This window comes from Osmia lignaria, chromosome 4, assembly GCF_051020975.1.
Source record: "Osmia lignaria lignaria isolate PbOS001 chromosome 4, iyOsmLign1, whole genome shotgun sequence".
In the NCBI taxonomy this organism is placed as follows: Eukaryota; Metazoa; Arthropoda; class Insecta; order Hymenoptera; family Megachilidae; genus Osmia; species Osmia lignaria.
In genome coordinates this window covers 6,214,319-6,231,220 of record NC_135035.1, presented here as the reverse complement: position 1 = coordinate 6,231,220, position 16,902 = coordinate 6,214,319, and the positions used below count along the sequence as shown (strand labels likewise).

Sequence of the window (16,902 nt, the reverse complement as noted above, 5' to 3'; positions counted from 1 at the left end):
TCTTACGATCGATAAAATCGTATTGTAATCTCGCGTTCCTGAACGATGCGTCACTTCGTCGATTATTCGATATAAAAAACAGTGTGTATGTACACATGACTTGAAATTAACCCATTTCTTCCCAAAAATAAAAATTCTGAAAAAATATGGTATTTTGTCATCGGTTTCACTTTAAAATAATTGAAATAACGTTATAAATATTAAATACTAGCAGTATGTGTTGTTACTTGCACCACATAATTTTGCACTGGTGCAATATTGGGAGTTTCCTGGTAAAAAAATAAAATTTTTATTTGTAAAATCTACAACATTGTTGATTATATGAAAAAACTGACCAAAGTTGATGGCATCACTCATGAAATTTCGAAAAACCGTAATTAACTTTTTTTTCACGAAGTGTTAAATTAATTGTGAAATCTAAACACATAGACAGATAGCTTGTGAATGCCTCGATGAGTTTTGTATAATAAATTCATTTCGACTGGATTTTGTGAAATGAAACTTCGTGTTGCGTGTACGTAACACTGGGACGAAATGAGTTAAGTAAATCAATCTGGCGTTGGTAATCGTACGGAAAGGTGACGAATGCGAAGCTGCGCGGAATCCTTGAAACGATGCTCGAAATCCCGCGCTGGTAACGAGGCTCTGTTTTACACGCATAACTCGTGGTTCTTGCGGTGTTTCGCGTTTCTTTCTTTCTCCTCGGAATCGTGTCTAGTTCCTATCTGTCCGTCGGTCGGTTGTTCCACGCGTTTCCAGTCCGATATTCAGCGTGGACCGTGTCGAGAGGAAAAAGCAGTGGAAGAGAGTCTAGCCACGGTGGCGACTTCCCAGACATGCTAGTACGTACGCTCGAGAACTTGGCACAGCTTGTTCCTCGGAGGACGATTTACTGGACGAGATCAACCTTTGGATATCTTATTCGAGGGAGATGCTCGAGGCTCGAGCATCGATTTCCACGCTCTTCCCTCGTTATCGCGACGAGAAACGAGAACGAAAGTTCAAAGGCTCCTGCCTTGCTGACAAATTTTCTACCCGAAAACAGAACGAACGTTTCTTCCTATTTCCGCATCCTTCGAGGAAACGTCGGAAACTTGGATCATTCGTAGAATCAGGATTAGCAGAGGATAACGGTAGGATAATCCAGGGTGAAGGTTATTACACCGGGTCCGTAATCGTAGCACGAAGTGGAATCGAATTTTTTTCGGTAACAACCACGGGGACAGAGGTTTATCGCGTTCTGCTTTGGTGTGCGCGGACGGCAAAACAAATAGCCTTGGCACTTTTTAATGGGTTCTTGCCAGGGGTGGTAATCTCTGCGCTGTATTCGAGCCACGAACTCGTTCACGGCTCTCCCATCGCGGTGGAACGTTAATTAACGTTAATTAATTTTACATACTTAAACGTTGCTCCGTCGTCCCGTCGGAAAGAGACATCGGGACGAAAGCCCCCTGTGTACACACGGCGAACTTTAGCGATTTTTCAATTACCTGCCCAGTCTGAACGTTAATCAGAACTTTCCAGGGCATGGTACATTTCTGTCGGACTCTCTATCATAATTAAACCCCTACTCGACGGTTCCATCTAACCCTGTGACGAACAGTCTTAAACTTCTCGAGGGTGCAATACGTGTGCCACCGGCTGCTGTGTGCCTGTAGGGTGTTAGTCGGTCAAACATGAACCAGACTCCTTTCAAATATCCTCGATATTAATTCGGTCTATCTGTTTTCTGTTTCAGGTAAGAGGCAACGATACTGCTACTCGTTTGTTCAAGAATCCGTGAGTGAAGCGATTGTACAATCACCCGTTCTGTTTTGATTCGCATCGTCGAGCGTAGATAAGTCACCGTAGGCGAAGATGTAGGTCGCAAGCGAGTTTAAAGGCCAGATTTATTTTGTTTCTCATCGGTTTCTGGATGAAAAGCTTCAGCCCTTGGTTGGCTGGCACAGAAACCACGACCAGAATAAAACTAACGAGACTCGCGAGCATAGTGTCGAAGGGGGGAAACTCGGGGCGTCGTATAGTGCACACCAGACACACCCTTGATACGTATAGCACGCTCTATATATCCTCGTAACCCTTATTACACGGGGAATAATCTGATCTCTTGCTGGTAAGACCCAGAGACTCCAGTGAAATACGGTGACACAGATTTTTCCGTGGAAATCGATCGAATTCCCGGTTTATTTTTTTTTTTTTTTCTCCTCCGACGAAGCATCTCGCTCCAGTTCACTCTTCGACGAACCCTTTCAGCCACCCTGGACGCGCTTTTCAATGAGAATTCAGCCGCAACGCGTCCGACCGGACGCGAAACAATAACCCTCTTTTAATCAAAGAAATCTGGCCGACTTCCAAAAAGATTTCGTCGCAGTCGCGGCACGTTTTCCTCGTAACTAGCGGCCAGCGACTGCCGAGAAGGGTACAGGCAATAAAGGGTGTCGTATTTATACGAACGAGATTAATGATCGTCGTACGAGGAACGTCTTTTCCTACTAGACCAGTCACCTTATCGTGGAACCACGTTTTCGCGAGGTTCAGTAGTTGGGTTTGTTAAGGGGTTACGCCTAATTAGGATTGGGTAATTTTCAAGATATTTTTTGCCATCCTAATAAATATTTACACGTTTTAAAGTAGTCCTAAGATTTTTTAAAAATTAAAATGTTAAATAATGAGGGAATTTTGCTCGAAATCACTTGCGGTGGCCACGAGATCTTCCAAACCGCTTATTTGAAATCAAAACCAAAGATTTTTTTTTTTATTAAGCTTTCAAATCATAATACAGATTTATTCACTTTTCGGAGTGGAAGAAAAAGGAATTATACAAACAATTCATACTTTCAGATTACAGCTTTTAAGAAAAGAAATGATAAATGTGCACGCTGCAATATGGGGTTCCCTGAGTAACAAAGTCATTTTTAGAGGCAACTGAAGCTTAAGATCTAAAAGTTCCTTAATTAATTTGATCCTTTGAGAGTCGTATAGAGGACATTGCCAGACGATATGATCAATGTCTTGAAGACTATTTCATCATGTAGCCAGGTTATAATAATCAGCTCTGCAGCGATTGATTGTAACAATCAATTCACGAGAGACCTCTCTATTGTAAAACCAGAAACCAAAGAAGATTGAGTTAGTATATTGCATTGTTAAGGGCCTGACCGAAGGATTTTGCAAAATTTTGATTTTCACCAAAATGACAAGAATTTTACTGAAAAATCCCGTTTTCGAAGTGGTCAAATTTTGTTTTCTTTGCGATAAAAGAAAAATTTTTTAACGAAATTAAAAATCCTTCGTTCATGCCCTTAAAAATACAATACACTAACTCAATCTTCTTTGGTTTTGATTTCAAATAAGCAGTTTGAAAAATATCGAGAAAAGTTCCCTCATTATTTAACATTTTAATTTAAAAAAAATTTTTAAACTACTTTAAAACATGTATTTTTCGATGGTATAGTAAATATTTATTAGAACGGCAAGAAAACATCTTGAAAATTACCCGATCCCAACTAGGCGTAACCCCTTAAGTTCGTCGTCCTCGAAGGGTTGAAGACGCATTTAACCGGGCAAAATTACACGATACGCCGGATTCGTGGACGCGATCGATCTTCCGCTCGTTCCGTTCTGCTCCCGTCGAAGTTCCTTGCCTCCTTCGGGCACCGCAACACATCCTTCAGACCGTTCGAGAACCGGTTTCTCCCTTGGGTTCCTGCACCAATCTCCTCTCGATCGGAGCGCGTCTGAACCTTCGGCATCCTCCCCTGGAAATCCTTCTGGCAGAAACTTATTTTTCACTCGCGTTCGCGAACTCGTCCGTCGGATCAGAAATTCCTATTCTCCTGATCGAAGATGCATCGTTTGGCTTCGAGCTTCAAGCACAGATGAATATTCATGTTCTCGAAATGCACTTTCGCATCGGGCCACGAGGTTTTTGTGAAAACCACGATCGGGTCGTTAATCCTGGAGCTTTGCAGGTAAGTCGAGAAATATTTTTTTCAATCGCGATATGATACGTTGATTTATAGCTTCGATTCGGATGATTTATTTTTCCTTGTAATTCGTTCGGACTATGATAATATCGATTAACTTTCCACGGCGCAACCCGAAATGTTCGCAAAGAAACACAGCGCCGGTAACCAAATTATTTTTCTCCCCTCTGACAGATTCTAATTTATCTTCGTCCACGCAATAGAGAGAGAAAAAAGTTCACTTAAAACGCGAAAAGTTGCTTTTATTTTACCTACGAAATTGTCGTCCACCATTTTCAAGCTGTCAACGAATCTCGGGGGAAAGTTTCGATTGCGGAAAGTTAACGTTTCATGATTTTCTGCCTCCGCGAACGTCCACAGTCTTCCGTGATCTGTGGAAAAAGCTTGAGAAGCGAGGGGCAGCTTTTAATTTCACTTTGGTAAGCGGTCCTGCCGACCGGTAAATCGTCAAATATTGCCGGGCATTCATAAAGATTTGGAAACGATAAATTCAACGCTAACGGCGCTGCGAAACTCATTCTCGAGTCTTTCATATTTAAAATTTAAATTCTTCCTGGAAGTTGAATATTTCTGTGCGCACGTATTTAGACTCGTCCCTTTTTCTTTCCGCTCGATAAGGCAGAAACAGTGAAGTATCGGTGTTCATATACATCCTTTGAATCGACGATTAATTATGGAAGATTAGCAAAAATTAGAATAATCGTGTTTTTTAGGAGATCTATAAAAGTGATCGCCATTCGTGTGTTAGGGAGATAGAATTGAAGCTTTCCGCTTGGGTTCGCGTCTTATCAGTCATTGAACGAAGGGACGGATTTCTAATATCTACAACCTCGCCACCCTCTGTTCGATTCATCCGGCCAGGAATCCGAAAGATTTCGTGGCCGATGAATCTTAATTTATTTTTTTCGCGTCGGCGCCACGACCTTCGCGCCACGGTACATTGACCTGCTCTTCCAGTTCTTTCGCGTCTCATCTTATTTTCGAAGTTTCTTCTCCTGTTAGAAAAGAAGACGAAAACTTTCAACTTTCCTTCGCTTTGTTTATATTCGTGATTGTAGGAGGTTGAAGTTTGCAGTTAGCAAAGGATTAACATTTCATCGAAAATCGTGTATTCGTTTTGAGGCACAAAGGAGGATCGAATCCTTTTTATTCCGGTCACTGGTAACACTTGGTCGAACGGCAGGGGCTCGAAGATTAAATATTAATCCATCCGCCAACGATTCCCAAGTTTCCAATTATAGTTCGAAAGAGAAACGAGCCTAAACACTCGAAACAATCCTCTGGTCGGATGGGATCGGTAACAATTCCGAAATCCCGATTTATCTCTGTCCCGGTCGTTGGCGAGCGCTCGTAAATGGAGTGCATTGGCCTTCCTTGCTTCTTAAACCCCTCTCCATCGAAAACTCGTCGGTCTCCTGATGATAACAGTATCACGGATCCCCCTTATCAATCTCTATTCTCCTTCGAAAAGAAACGAAACGGAGACAAGGTTCTTTCCGCTTCCACCGTTTTAATTGGTATTAAGTTCCTTAACATTCGCCGTCCGTTCAATCCAGACGCGGCAATAAAAGAAAATCACTCGGTTCGAAGCCAGGAACAACCCCCGAAATTCCAATTTATCCGCTTTGTGCCTCGCGACCTTCAGATCGGGGTACATCGGCCTCTGACACCCCCGACTCCTCCTCTCCTGTTCGCTCTTCGTGCTCGTCATATTCCTCCTAAACTCTTGCCACCCACCCTTCTACCGTCGGAGGGAGAGGGAACAGCAGGCGCGCGACGGACAGAGACCGAGAGAGGGTAAGTTTTTGCCAGGCGAAGTAATTCCACGAGCAGACACCCCCTCCAGTTTGTCGGGCGCGTGGCGATACACGCAACCCCTCTCCGCGTGGTTTTCAATCCTTGCGTTGGTGGGGGTCGTTCAGCCTGTACGGAGGGGTTGCGACGACACTGCGGGGAGAAAGGGAGAACCACTGGCTGGCTGGCTAGCTGGATGGTTCGTCGGCTGGTTGGTTGGTTGATCGGTTAGTAAGGGGTTGCGTCGTGGCGCCGCCGTTGTCGTTCCAACGCGAATTCGTAAGGGAGCTTTCAGTCGACGCGCGACTGTCACCGATAACACGTATACGTGAACAACCCCTGTCATAGAACACTACCCCCGTGGTGTGAAGTGCGACTGATCGGTCGTGAGGGGGTTGCCACCGGTGCGTGGCCAGCGATTGGATTCCCGCTGACAGGTAAACGCGATTCTCGGGAAGGTTTCCGAATTTGGGCCGTAATGAAATATCTGACAAGTGTTGGAAGTAGAGGAAAAACTGGTCCAATTAAGGCAACCCTCCCTTTACGTTTCTCTCGTTGTTTTCATAAATGGGAAACCACTTACATCGCGTTGGGAATAAGTGGATGGATAAGAAACAAAGATTGGAAGAAAATAAACATTTATATTATTCGATAGTATAAAACATTTGCATCAGAACGAAGGAAATTTCTGTTCGTTTTATTACACCAGATTCACCCTCGCCCTATCATGCGACGATACTCGCTGGCTCGCCAGCCAAATCTGGAAACAGCATAAAGATAGTAGTAACGTTACGGTTATATCGTTGAGTCAGCGATGCGGACACCCTGGTACAACTAGAAATTCGAGTATAACACGAGTTTTCTCGAAACTTTTCAATCCAAATCGATCCTACATCGCGATTACAAATGTTTCCCCATCGTTCCGTATATCACTTACCTTAATTACGATCGATCATTCAACGACGCGAAGTTTCTGAAAGCCGGTGGAAAACCGGCTTCCAGGAAGCTTAATTTCGTGTTCCGCTCACTGACGGTGGCTTTTGATGAAAATGAGACACAATGTTCCGCGTATTCGTGGTAACGCAAACACAGAGGCAACACGCGACGCCCTCGAATAAAAATTCACCCCGGCGAGGTGTAATCGTTAAGGAACGGGGATATCGAGTTTATTTATAGATTCCTGTCGCGAGAAAAGTGCTGTTTCTCCGGGTACCGATCAACGGGACGAACACGAAACACCGATGAACACCGTTCCGTGTCCCGTAACAGACCTGCCTGCCTGCTACCTAACGATACCAATTCCCAACTTGTTGACGAGCCTCGGTTTCCCTCTTGCTAAAGTGATATTTAGCCGATACGCGAGCCAGACGGGCCTCTCACGGACGAGTTTCCAATGGTGTCGCGTCGGAGGCGCCATTGTGGAAAACGAGAACCGGATCGTCAGACGCATTCTCGATACCGAGAAAAGTCAAGATCCGCGATGACGCTCTGTTTCTTTCTTGCTTTCCCTTTTTCGAGCTCTACGATTCTCGTTACTTGCATCACCCGTTACCCGTGAATCAGTTTTCAACGAATCGCTCGACAGTATCGAGAATTTCACGAGCGTGGAACAGAGCCCATTCGAGGGAACGAAACGCAACGTTTTATTCGTGTAACATTCAATGAAATGTAAGAATTTGTAACGTGACGTTATAGCAGGCTTAGGTAGTGCCGATAAAGTGGCTTACTAGGATCCGTTCTTTGTTTTGTCGCCTCCTATGGGGGTGTCTCCTACCCGGCAAGATTTACGGTGTCTATGGGGAGGAACTTTGGATGATGCTAGCGAAACGCCTAGCCCAGTGTTTCCCAACCATTTTTCAGCCATGCCCCACTTAAGCCTTTCTAAAATTCTTATATCCCATATGTAACGTAAACATAATTTTTAATATTCAAAGATTGAATTGTTCACTGAAGAAACTTAAGGGCTCTAAAATTAGGTGATTTTCAGGAATTTTTTTTTTAAAGAAATATTACATTTAATGTTTTTAAACTTTAGGGATATATTTAGTTACAAATCATATATCTATAATAATTTTTTGGTACAAAAATAATAAGAAACAAACGACTTATGCGCTATCTCCCAGGGCTCCAAAAAAAAAAAGTTGCTCCACTGCTGCAGTGATTGTCGCCGCCTGAGTGCTTAAAATGAAAAATAACAAAAACGCTGTTAATCTAGAAGGTATTCTGCGTGCCATGAACTAGAATTTTTGAAAAATATCAAAATCTGACAAAATGGCGAAGTTTTGAAGAAAAGTTTGGAATTTAGCCTAAAAAAATAGTTTTTTTAATGCCGAATTGACATTTTTCATCCAATCAAAAAAATCCTAGTTCAAGGTATGATAAAACATGTAATGAACAAGCTGAGAAAAGTTTCGAGTCGATGCAATAATTTGTATTCGAGTTAGAGCTGCAGCTAAACGCGTTTCTGACATGCCAGAACGCTGCCATTCTTAAACTATTTGAGATTCGACCTTAAAATTTTAATATGATATTCTAGAGAGTATAGACTTTCAAAAAATGCAAAAAAAAATCGATTTTTCAAAAGTGTTACACTGGTATAGCCCCTTAAATGGTAGGTTTTACAGAGAAATCACTAGGAAATAGGAAACACAGTAAGTAAATTTTCAGACCATATAATTGAGAACCGAAATTCAAGTAGGAAATAATTTTAATGAAAGATTTTTCTATATTATTTTAATTATTAGTAATTATGAACGTTTACCCAGCTCGAGTAGCGACTGACAGTCGCCATACGGTTAACTTAAACTCTGAACGAGACGATCTTCGAATTGCCCCCCTTAACAATCAACTTGCCCCCCTCTGGGGCGTGGATCCCACGTTGGGAAACACTGGCCTAGCCCGTTCTTTTTCTTGGGGTTAGGAGGAACGTGTAGCGGAAACAAAAGAAATATCCTCGAAATAGAGCGTTGTTTGCCTCTCGAGGAACCTTTCAACGTAATTCTTTAGGGAATTCCACGTTTACAAGAGCATGAAAAGCCTCGGTTACGTTGGTAGAGGGAAATAAGTTTCGCTCTTCCTTGGAAATTCGTGTTTAACAGAGCGCACGGATGCGCGACAGAATTCTGGATTTATCCTTCGAATTTGGGAGTGAGCCGACTAACGAAAGGAACACAATGCTGTTCGCGAGTCTGCCGGTGCCACCTTCAGAATATTTACACGGGTTTAATACGCTATGAGTTATTTTACGAGATCGTAAAGCGTGCTGCAGTAAAACCGTCCCTCGAACGATATATCACGGCTAACTATAATTCACCCAGGGGCCAACTAATGTTAATAACTAGAGAATGTTACCGTTCCGATCCTTTATAAAACATTCTAACCATGGTCCACGTCGACGACTTTTTAAGGGTTGCAAGTACGTACGTTCGTTTTTATTAGTTCAGTCTCGGGATAGTGTTGCGTGGAAACTGATACTCGATCAGGATCGTTGATTATCATCGGGGGAAAATTGATCGAAACGGCATTAAATTATCCAAGGGACGCTTTAACGGCACGGGTTTGCGAGGCAATTTTCTCGTGTGATTCATAATGTCGTCGGTATCGAGTAATTCATGCAGGACGCGTGGGTGTTATCTGATTTTTCTGTAAGACGCGTGCGTGCCCGTCCACCGTGGCACGGTATTTTTCGTGCGTGGAACTTTCTTGACCATTAGAAGCACGCGATCCATTAACTCTTCTCGTGTATGGCAATCGAGCCGCAATTGCCTGGAAATCAACTTGTACCGGTTGTTCTTGAAAATTTCTCCTCTCCTCGTTGCATATTCTTCTGCATCGTTGCAAATGCAACGGGTTGCGAATTTCATTTACCGGAATACTTCCTGCGGAGTTTATCTTTAGGAATTTTCTATTCTTGGTTCGTAAAAAACGTTTGTAACCCGGCACGTTTCGTTCATAAAGGGTTGCCTGTACGAACGTCCGAGGCGATGCCGGCTATGATCGATCGTCGACGGCTACGTGCTCCCGTATTTTTAGATCCCGGATTGGCAGGTGAGAGATGCCAGAGACCGGGTCTCTTTCTCCAATATTCCGAATTTCGCGAATACCTCGGATTACCTGATAACTGCGCGACTATCGAAACACGTCCTATCCCGATACGCTAGTTATTTCCGGCTTCCCATCAGCGCCCGTCGAATTATCGAAAACATAGTTAGAGCGAAAACATCGCAACTACTTCTCAATTATTACTACCAGATTAAACTACCTTCACTAGCGGAATTAATTCTGGAGACTTTTCAATTTTTACTAAATTTCACATTTATTCTAATTATTTTATATATAATCATTTATATTTTATTTTCTAATTTTAGAAAATTAGTATGTATTAAAATTACTATTTTAACACATCAAAGGAGATGTATTTCGTAGATTCAAATGAGTTATGTGTGTGCTAAAAATTCCATCGAGATCGGTCAATGCACTTAGAAGTTACGAGTAATTAAAATTTCGGAAAATCTTGATTTTTCATCTAAGAAAATAATTAGTCACGTTCTTAGATGAAAGGTCGCGATTTTCGGAAATTTTAATTACTAGAAGTTAAGAATTTTCGGAAATTTTAATTGCAACTTCTAAGTTACATAACACACTTAAATTTACAAATGTCATATTTTAAATTTTCATTCCAGGCAAAAAATTGCCTTTTACCATTTTTTTCACGATTTCGACAAATTGTAATTTTTTAAAACAACAGAAGCACATATCTCAGAAAATTAATTTGTATAACTTTTCAAAAAACCTTGTCATTTGATCAAATTGTAAATGAGGTATTCTGAATACTTTTGCGACCCACTGTACACTAGTGCCTCCATAGTAATCCTCGATATCAGTAATAGTATTTATTTTCGATTTGCTCCGGCCTTTGCATCGATGCTCCTGAAAAATTAGCCACAGTCTGATGAGGTAAGCTACATATTTATAGTTCCGGTTTGTAAACTCCTTCTCAGACGGAAACGACGATGCAGTCACTGTTTGCACGCCTAAGATCAAAGGCTTCTTAAAAATATTGCTTTGCTATCTAAACACGTAGCTCGTACGAGACCGTTTTAAAAATAACCTAGGAATCTGCATTTTTCTCCTATGAATACTATTTTTTCTCTCCGAAATAACAAAAACTGAAACGCAGTGGGACTCGTCTCCTTTTATAGGCAAAGGATTGAACATGTCAGCTCGGAATGGACGTTCGTTGAAGCAGAATTTAAACGTCGCTCAGAGAAAAACAGTGATTCGAGGACGGAAACGGAGGAAAGGTTTTCGAGGGAACTGCAGATGCGAGCGCATTGTGTGAAACGTGTCCGGCTGGTCGGACCGCGCCGATAGGATTCATGAAAACTGCTCTGCATAGAAATCGTTCGCGGACACTTGGCTGTTCGCGCGGATACGAGCCTCACAGGGAGGAAGCGTATTGTTTGCCGGGGACAGATTCATTTAAAGTTGTCGCTCGACTCGAAAGCGGCATCGATTAAGGGTTCGTCCAGAGACACGACGGGATGATCCTTGCACTTCTCGTCCAGCCGCTCCCGCGTTTCCCGCGATTATTCCAACCGTGTCGTTTCCCAGAGTTGTTCGGCCTCGCTCCGTAAACAGCTCGCGATCGTGGCGTCGATCGTTCCGTTCTTCTTCTATGGCGAATCAATTCGTCTGGCTGGCGGCATAGAAAATGAAAAATGCAGTCGAACCGGTACCCGTTAGTCGCCACTAGTTCTGAACTTTCACGATTGCTTGCTCGATTTCTTATTAAATTCTCGCTGTCTGTTTGGAGGTTCGATCGAGCGGGACAGGTTGCGCTTAAGATCGAGGTTGATTTAAATAATGCAGAGCACAAGCTGGTACAAGGTTCGCGAGGGTCTCGTAAATCGTCACGCGATGGGATTTTCTTCTAAACCGTTGGACGATCTTTAGACGTCACTCGAAATACGAAAAGAAGATTTTGTTCCTCGTCTCTTCCTCTTCTCTTGCGTAATTACCGTCCATCGATCGTTGAAACGCAGGGAATAAGTTGTTCGTTGTTCACTTTGATGCCGGGAGGAAAAATTTCAATCCTATCGTTACTTGTTACCTGGATAATCCTGTATCGCTGGTGACGTATATATACGTCGCGCGCGTTATCGATTCGAGATGCAGGAATTTGTAAAACGCGATTATTTTGGAACGATTTTGTTTCCGGCAAACGGTCGACGCATCGTCGAGGCGAACGATAAATCATTAAAAGTACAGCGATTCAGTCAGGGGATTAGCGAAACAGACCATGATTCGGTCTGGTGATGGCGGGTCTCGTTAATCTCGGACGTTCCATTAGGCCGTGTTCATAGTGGCATGTTCGAAAGCACACCGCGTCCTGTAATCCGGCCACATAAAGACTGGGAACCGTGTAATGCAACGGAATTCTCTCTTGCCATTCGCGATCGTGCTCGGCAAACGACACTGCTCTGGATCGCTTTTAATCGTGATCACGTTCGTTCAACTTGCAGCGTTCCTTTGTTTCTCGAATGCTTATTAAGGGGTTAGGCCACTCTAGAGCAAAAGAAAATAGGCGTATTTTGGGAATTTTTTTTTTTTAATGATGGAATAAATCCCAATACTTAATAAACTAATAAACTTTAAAAATTAATTTTTGTATAGTGATTCAAGTCAAAATATGGGCTCTGCAGCATTTCTTCGATGACGCCACAATCTTAAAGGGTTAGGCTATTTTAGAGCAAGAAAAAATAGGCATATTTTGAGAATTTTTTTTTTAATGATGGAATAAATCCAAATTCTATAAGCATGCCTCCATTTTACAACTAATAAACTTAAAAAAATAATTTTTAATTTTTGGATAAGCTGCTCCTACGATTTTTAACTTGGGATAAAAATCCAAAATATTTTCGATTATATATGAGAACAGCTATCGAACCACGTAGGATTTTTTTGATATATTGATTTTTTCTAAGAGAAAATGTAAAATTTCAAGAAAAAAATCGCCAGAAAATTATTTATAACAAAAGAACTATGCAATATAAAGAAAAAATGATGATCTGTTTAAGTTATAAGTCCGCCTAGTTTGAAAAATGCAATTATCTTTTGCCATATCATTTTTAAGACATCAAGGCACCTTTTAAACAAATTCGATTTTTTCAAAAATCTAGACTGCCCTAACTCCTTAAATTAGAGTAGATTGGTTACCGCGTACAAACAGACATCATTTCCTCGAAACGAGCAATTAATGTAGAACGGATGCACCGGGCGATGAAGTGCACGAATATTTATTAATCCGTGCATAAATTGATAATCTTGTCGTTTCCCGATAACCTTGACATCGCGAGTGGTGCCTACGTTAATACGATAAATCGTGATACCTGTACGAGATTTATTCGCGCGAAATTATCGACGGAAAGCAGCGGTGTAAATTTGCCGGTGGGATAATAAAATCGTCGCAGGGAAATGAAACGTTTCGATTGACCATCAAACTGGTCAAGAGCGTCGTTTTCGCTCACTGTTGCCGAGTTCATCGGGTCGTTGGCGTTAATCGAATTTGTCGAGTATCGAGTGTGCATAACGCTTAACGGAACACGCGTGATTCGTGCGGAAGGTGTCTATTTGAACAGGATTTTCCGAGCCACTTTGATGGGAAATCGCGCCAGATTTGAAAAAGAATTCAATCGTACGTCACGGTTTTTCTATTTCCCGTAGGTAGCTAATTATATTCATTGGCAGCTTTAATTTGATGAAAATTTATTTCTCTCTCGTTTCAAACACTGTTTCGACGATTTCGCTCTGCGGGTCCTTTTGTACGATTAGGGAGCGGTGGCATTCGCCGCTGGCAAATCAATTATCCCCAGCTATTAATTGGAATTACCGTAGTGGCGATTGCATAACGAGACCGTGGAGTAGCCATGGAACTGCAACGGCCGCCGCGGCGGTCTGCATGCAAGGTTTTTCACCGACGAAACATTACCGCTGGATCTGTTATGCTGCAAGGTGTATCATCGTAAAGTGCTCCGTAATTGACCTCGTTATGTAATCGATCGAGCTGCAACTCGCGGATTAGACCGACCGTTAAGGGGGAACCTGGTTTAGAGGGTCAAAAAAAAAACAATTTTTTGGAAATCATATTAATCGATAGCAGGCACATCTGAAAATATTTTGCCAAAGTTCGAAGTATTTTAAGAAAACTTTAAACGTGATTTTCTTGAAACTGCGTACACGATTAAACAAATTGTAATCAATTTTAAAGCTTATTAGTATAGTTTCTATTTAAACTAAAAACATTGTATAAAAAGTTATGTTAAACAACTTTTTTTAAGTAAAAAATGAAATTTTTCTTCAATATTGAATAAATTTGTCAATCTTCGACTTTCTAATATTTTTTTTACTTCAAATAGAAGGTAAGTTCGTAAACTAATTTCTATTATATAACATGATTATCTTGTAATAAAAAAAATTTTTTAATAAGTTTTTATTCCTAATAAAACAGCTAAAAAGTTCTTAAATTGATTACTATATTTTAAAGTTAAAAAGAAAATTGCCCTATATTGTGCAATTTTCGGCGATCTAAATCAGGTTCCCCCTTATGATATCCGTATATAAAAATTTAGTACCCAACTCCCCTGAAGCACAGGGGTAATCTTAACTTCCTCGGCTAAGGGAAACAGAAAGGATAGATCGTTGGAATGTTTAATTAGCAGATAAAAATCATGGTGTTCGCGAATCGATTTAACAAACTCACCGGCAACTATTCCGAAAGCGTCGGGCAAGGTTGCTCAACACCGCGTCGAGTTATTGCCTTGGCCTCACGATGAATCGCAAACCGTCGACTCTCGTTTTCCCTTCTTCTGTTCGCGGTTTTTTCCGCTTGCCGACCAGCTCGACCATCGTAGGACACCGTATATGTAACGATGGCTGCGTAGATAGACGAGGCTCATCCGTGTCGGACGTGGACATGTCGCATACACGTACGTCTGCACGGCACACAGAAGTTGGCTTATGTAAATGGACACGTAACACTGGATGCACGGTTCCGAGAGCAGGTGGAATATGACCCCCGGTGTGCATCAGGAGAATGCGCCGTCGACGAGGACTTTAAGTTTTTGTTTGCCGCTGCCTTCTGTTCTTCTTTGCTCCCTTCTCTCATCGCTCTCCTCTGCTCTCTGCTACTCTACTCTTGTCTGCTTTTTCCTCGTCGCCTCTGGCGGGAAGAAAATATTTCACAAATGGTCCATTCAACGGCTGCTGGAATTTCCCTCGAAACGGTGACCATCTTCTATATTTTTGGGAGATACCTGTTTTTAATCTTAAGTTCGTTAACCCTTTGTCACGTAATGACGAGTCACACTCGTGACGCACCTTACGGTTCTGTTAAAGGAAGCATTGTTGTGTGTCATGGAAAACTCCGCATCCTAAAGATATTGGGAAATAGCCGATTCCTTTTCCTGGCACTTTTGTAGCACGTTGATTAATTAGGGTTTGGGGACGTTTGCAAATATTCCACATACCGCCGCGTTTTCTGCGTCCGTCTTGAAGGCATTACAGACCATCCTTGTACATAGTTCTTCTACCGTTTCTTTGAATATAATTATTCACACACATTCTTCTCCATACGAGTCACATAACACCTCAACAAGTGACAAAACTGAACCGTACCTGTATTATTATTCAATTTGAAGTACAGTTTCAATTAGAATTTGCACAGCCGGCAATCTTTAAATACAATATACAGTAGCTCAAGAAAGTATTCGGACATCGTTTAAAACAGAATAGGGCCAAATGACTTGAGGTTTTTCGAGAAGCTATACAAATTAATTTAGCAAGAGATGTGCTTGTGTTGTTTTAAAAAATTACAATTTGTCGAAATCGCGAAAAAAAGGCAATTTTTTGCCTGTAATGAAAATTTAAAATATGGCATTTGTAAATTTAAGTTTCTTATGCGTATGCTGAAAATTTCATCGAGATCGGCCAATGCACTTAGAAGTTACAACTAATTAAAATTTCCGGTGATCTCGACCTTTTATCTAATAACGTGACTTTTGGAAATTTTAATTACTTATAACTTTTAAATACGTTCACCGATCTCGATTAAATTTTCAGCATACACATAATTTATTTGAATCTACGAAAGACAGTTTAAATTTTCATTATAAGCTCACATAAAAAGTTAAAAAGTTACCCTTTACAATTTCAACAAATTGTAATTTTTTAAAACAACAAAAACACAAAGCTTTCCAAGAAATCTTCATTCATTTGGTCCAATTTTAAATGAGGTCTTCTATGTTAAACGGTGTCCGAATATTTTTGTGTCCCACTGTATGCAAATTTATTTCAATTTCCTTGATTTGCCTCAATTTTACAGCAGTGAGTAGCTTTGGCAGTCGCAAATGCTGAGAAAATAATAAGGCAAAGGGTTAACGCGTTCTTGATTAATCAAAATTGACAATGAAAAGTCTAATTCGTAGAAGTTTGTAGGAGAAGATTCAAAATCCCAAGTTACTGAAAATGAAGCCGAGATTCCTCTTTCTCCAGCAAATAACATATCTCGTGATCCGCAAAGTGACATGCATTCAAGAGTGCTTCTCCTGGTGGACCATTTTGCGTGAATCCGCGTGGCTTAAAGTACGGATTGAAAGTCGGAGAAAGAGAAGACAACGCAGGATAGACGGGAAAAGGGATGGAAAAGTCTCGGTGCAGGAATATTTACCGTGGGTAGCTTTTCTGCTATCGTCCTTGCGGCTGCCAGCCAGCTTGCTCGAGTTTATTTTAGAGAATAGCGTATCCTGTTTCCCCTTGGAGACTTTTGTGCACGGCTTCGCCAATTGAAATCAACTTCACTCGAATTCCACTTCCGTGGAGAGTAACAGAGAGCAGCTTCTTTGCCATTAGATTCGAGGATTCGGGGTAAAAGAATTCGGATGGTTAAAAGGTAAATTCAGTTCCCGATTTCGAGGCAGCAATTCTGTTGATAGGAAAATAAAAAAAAATAAAATAAAAGGTTTCCTCGTTTCCTTGTATAAAAAATTCCTTTATCGCATTGTTTGCTACCGCGAATGCGTTTCGGGAGAATTTACGCGATATCGTAAAAAGGCAAGATTTGCAG

General features: G+C 41.4%; 1 protein-coding gene across 3 annotated transcripts in view; it reads left to right on the top strand.

Moving 5' to 3' along the window:
• The window catches only part of GckIII (Germinal centre kinase III), a 96,416-nt gene that overhangs the window by 19,396 nt on the left and 60,118 nt on the right, over window positions 1-16,902 (top strand). The window contains exon 1 of one of the 3 annotated variants that reach the window (XM_034322131.2): window positions 6,202-6,217. The exons of the other annotated variants lie outside the window; for them this stretch is intronic. The gene's annotated coding sequence lies outside the window, so the exon portion shown is untranslated. Of the gene's footprint in view, window positions 1-6,201; window positions 6,218-16,902 lie in introns of those variants that run through there. 3 annotated transcript variants of the gene reach the window in all.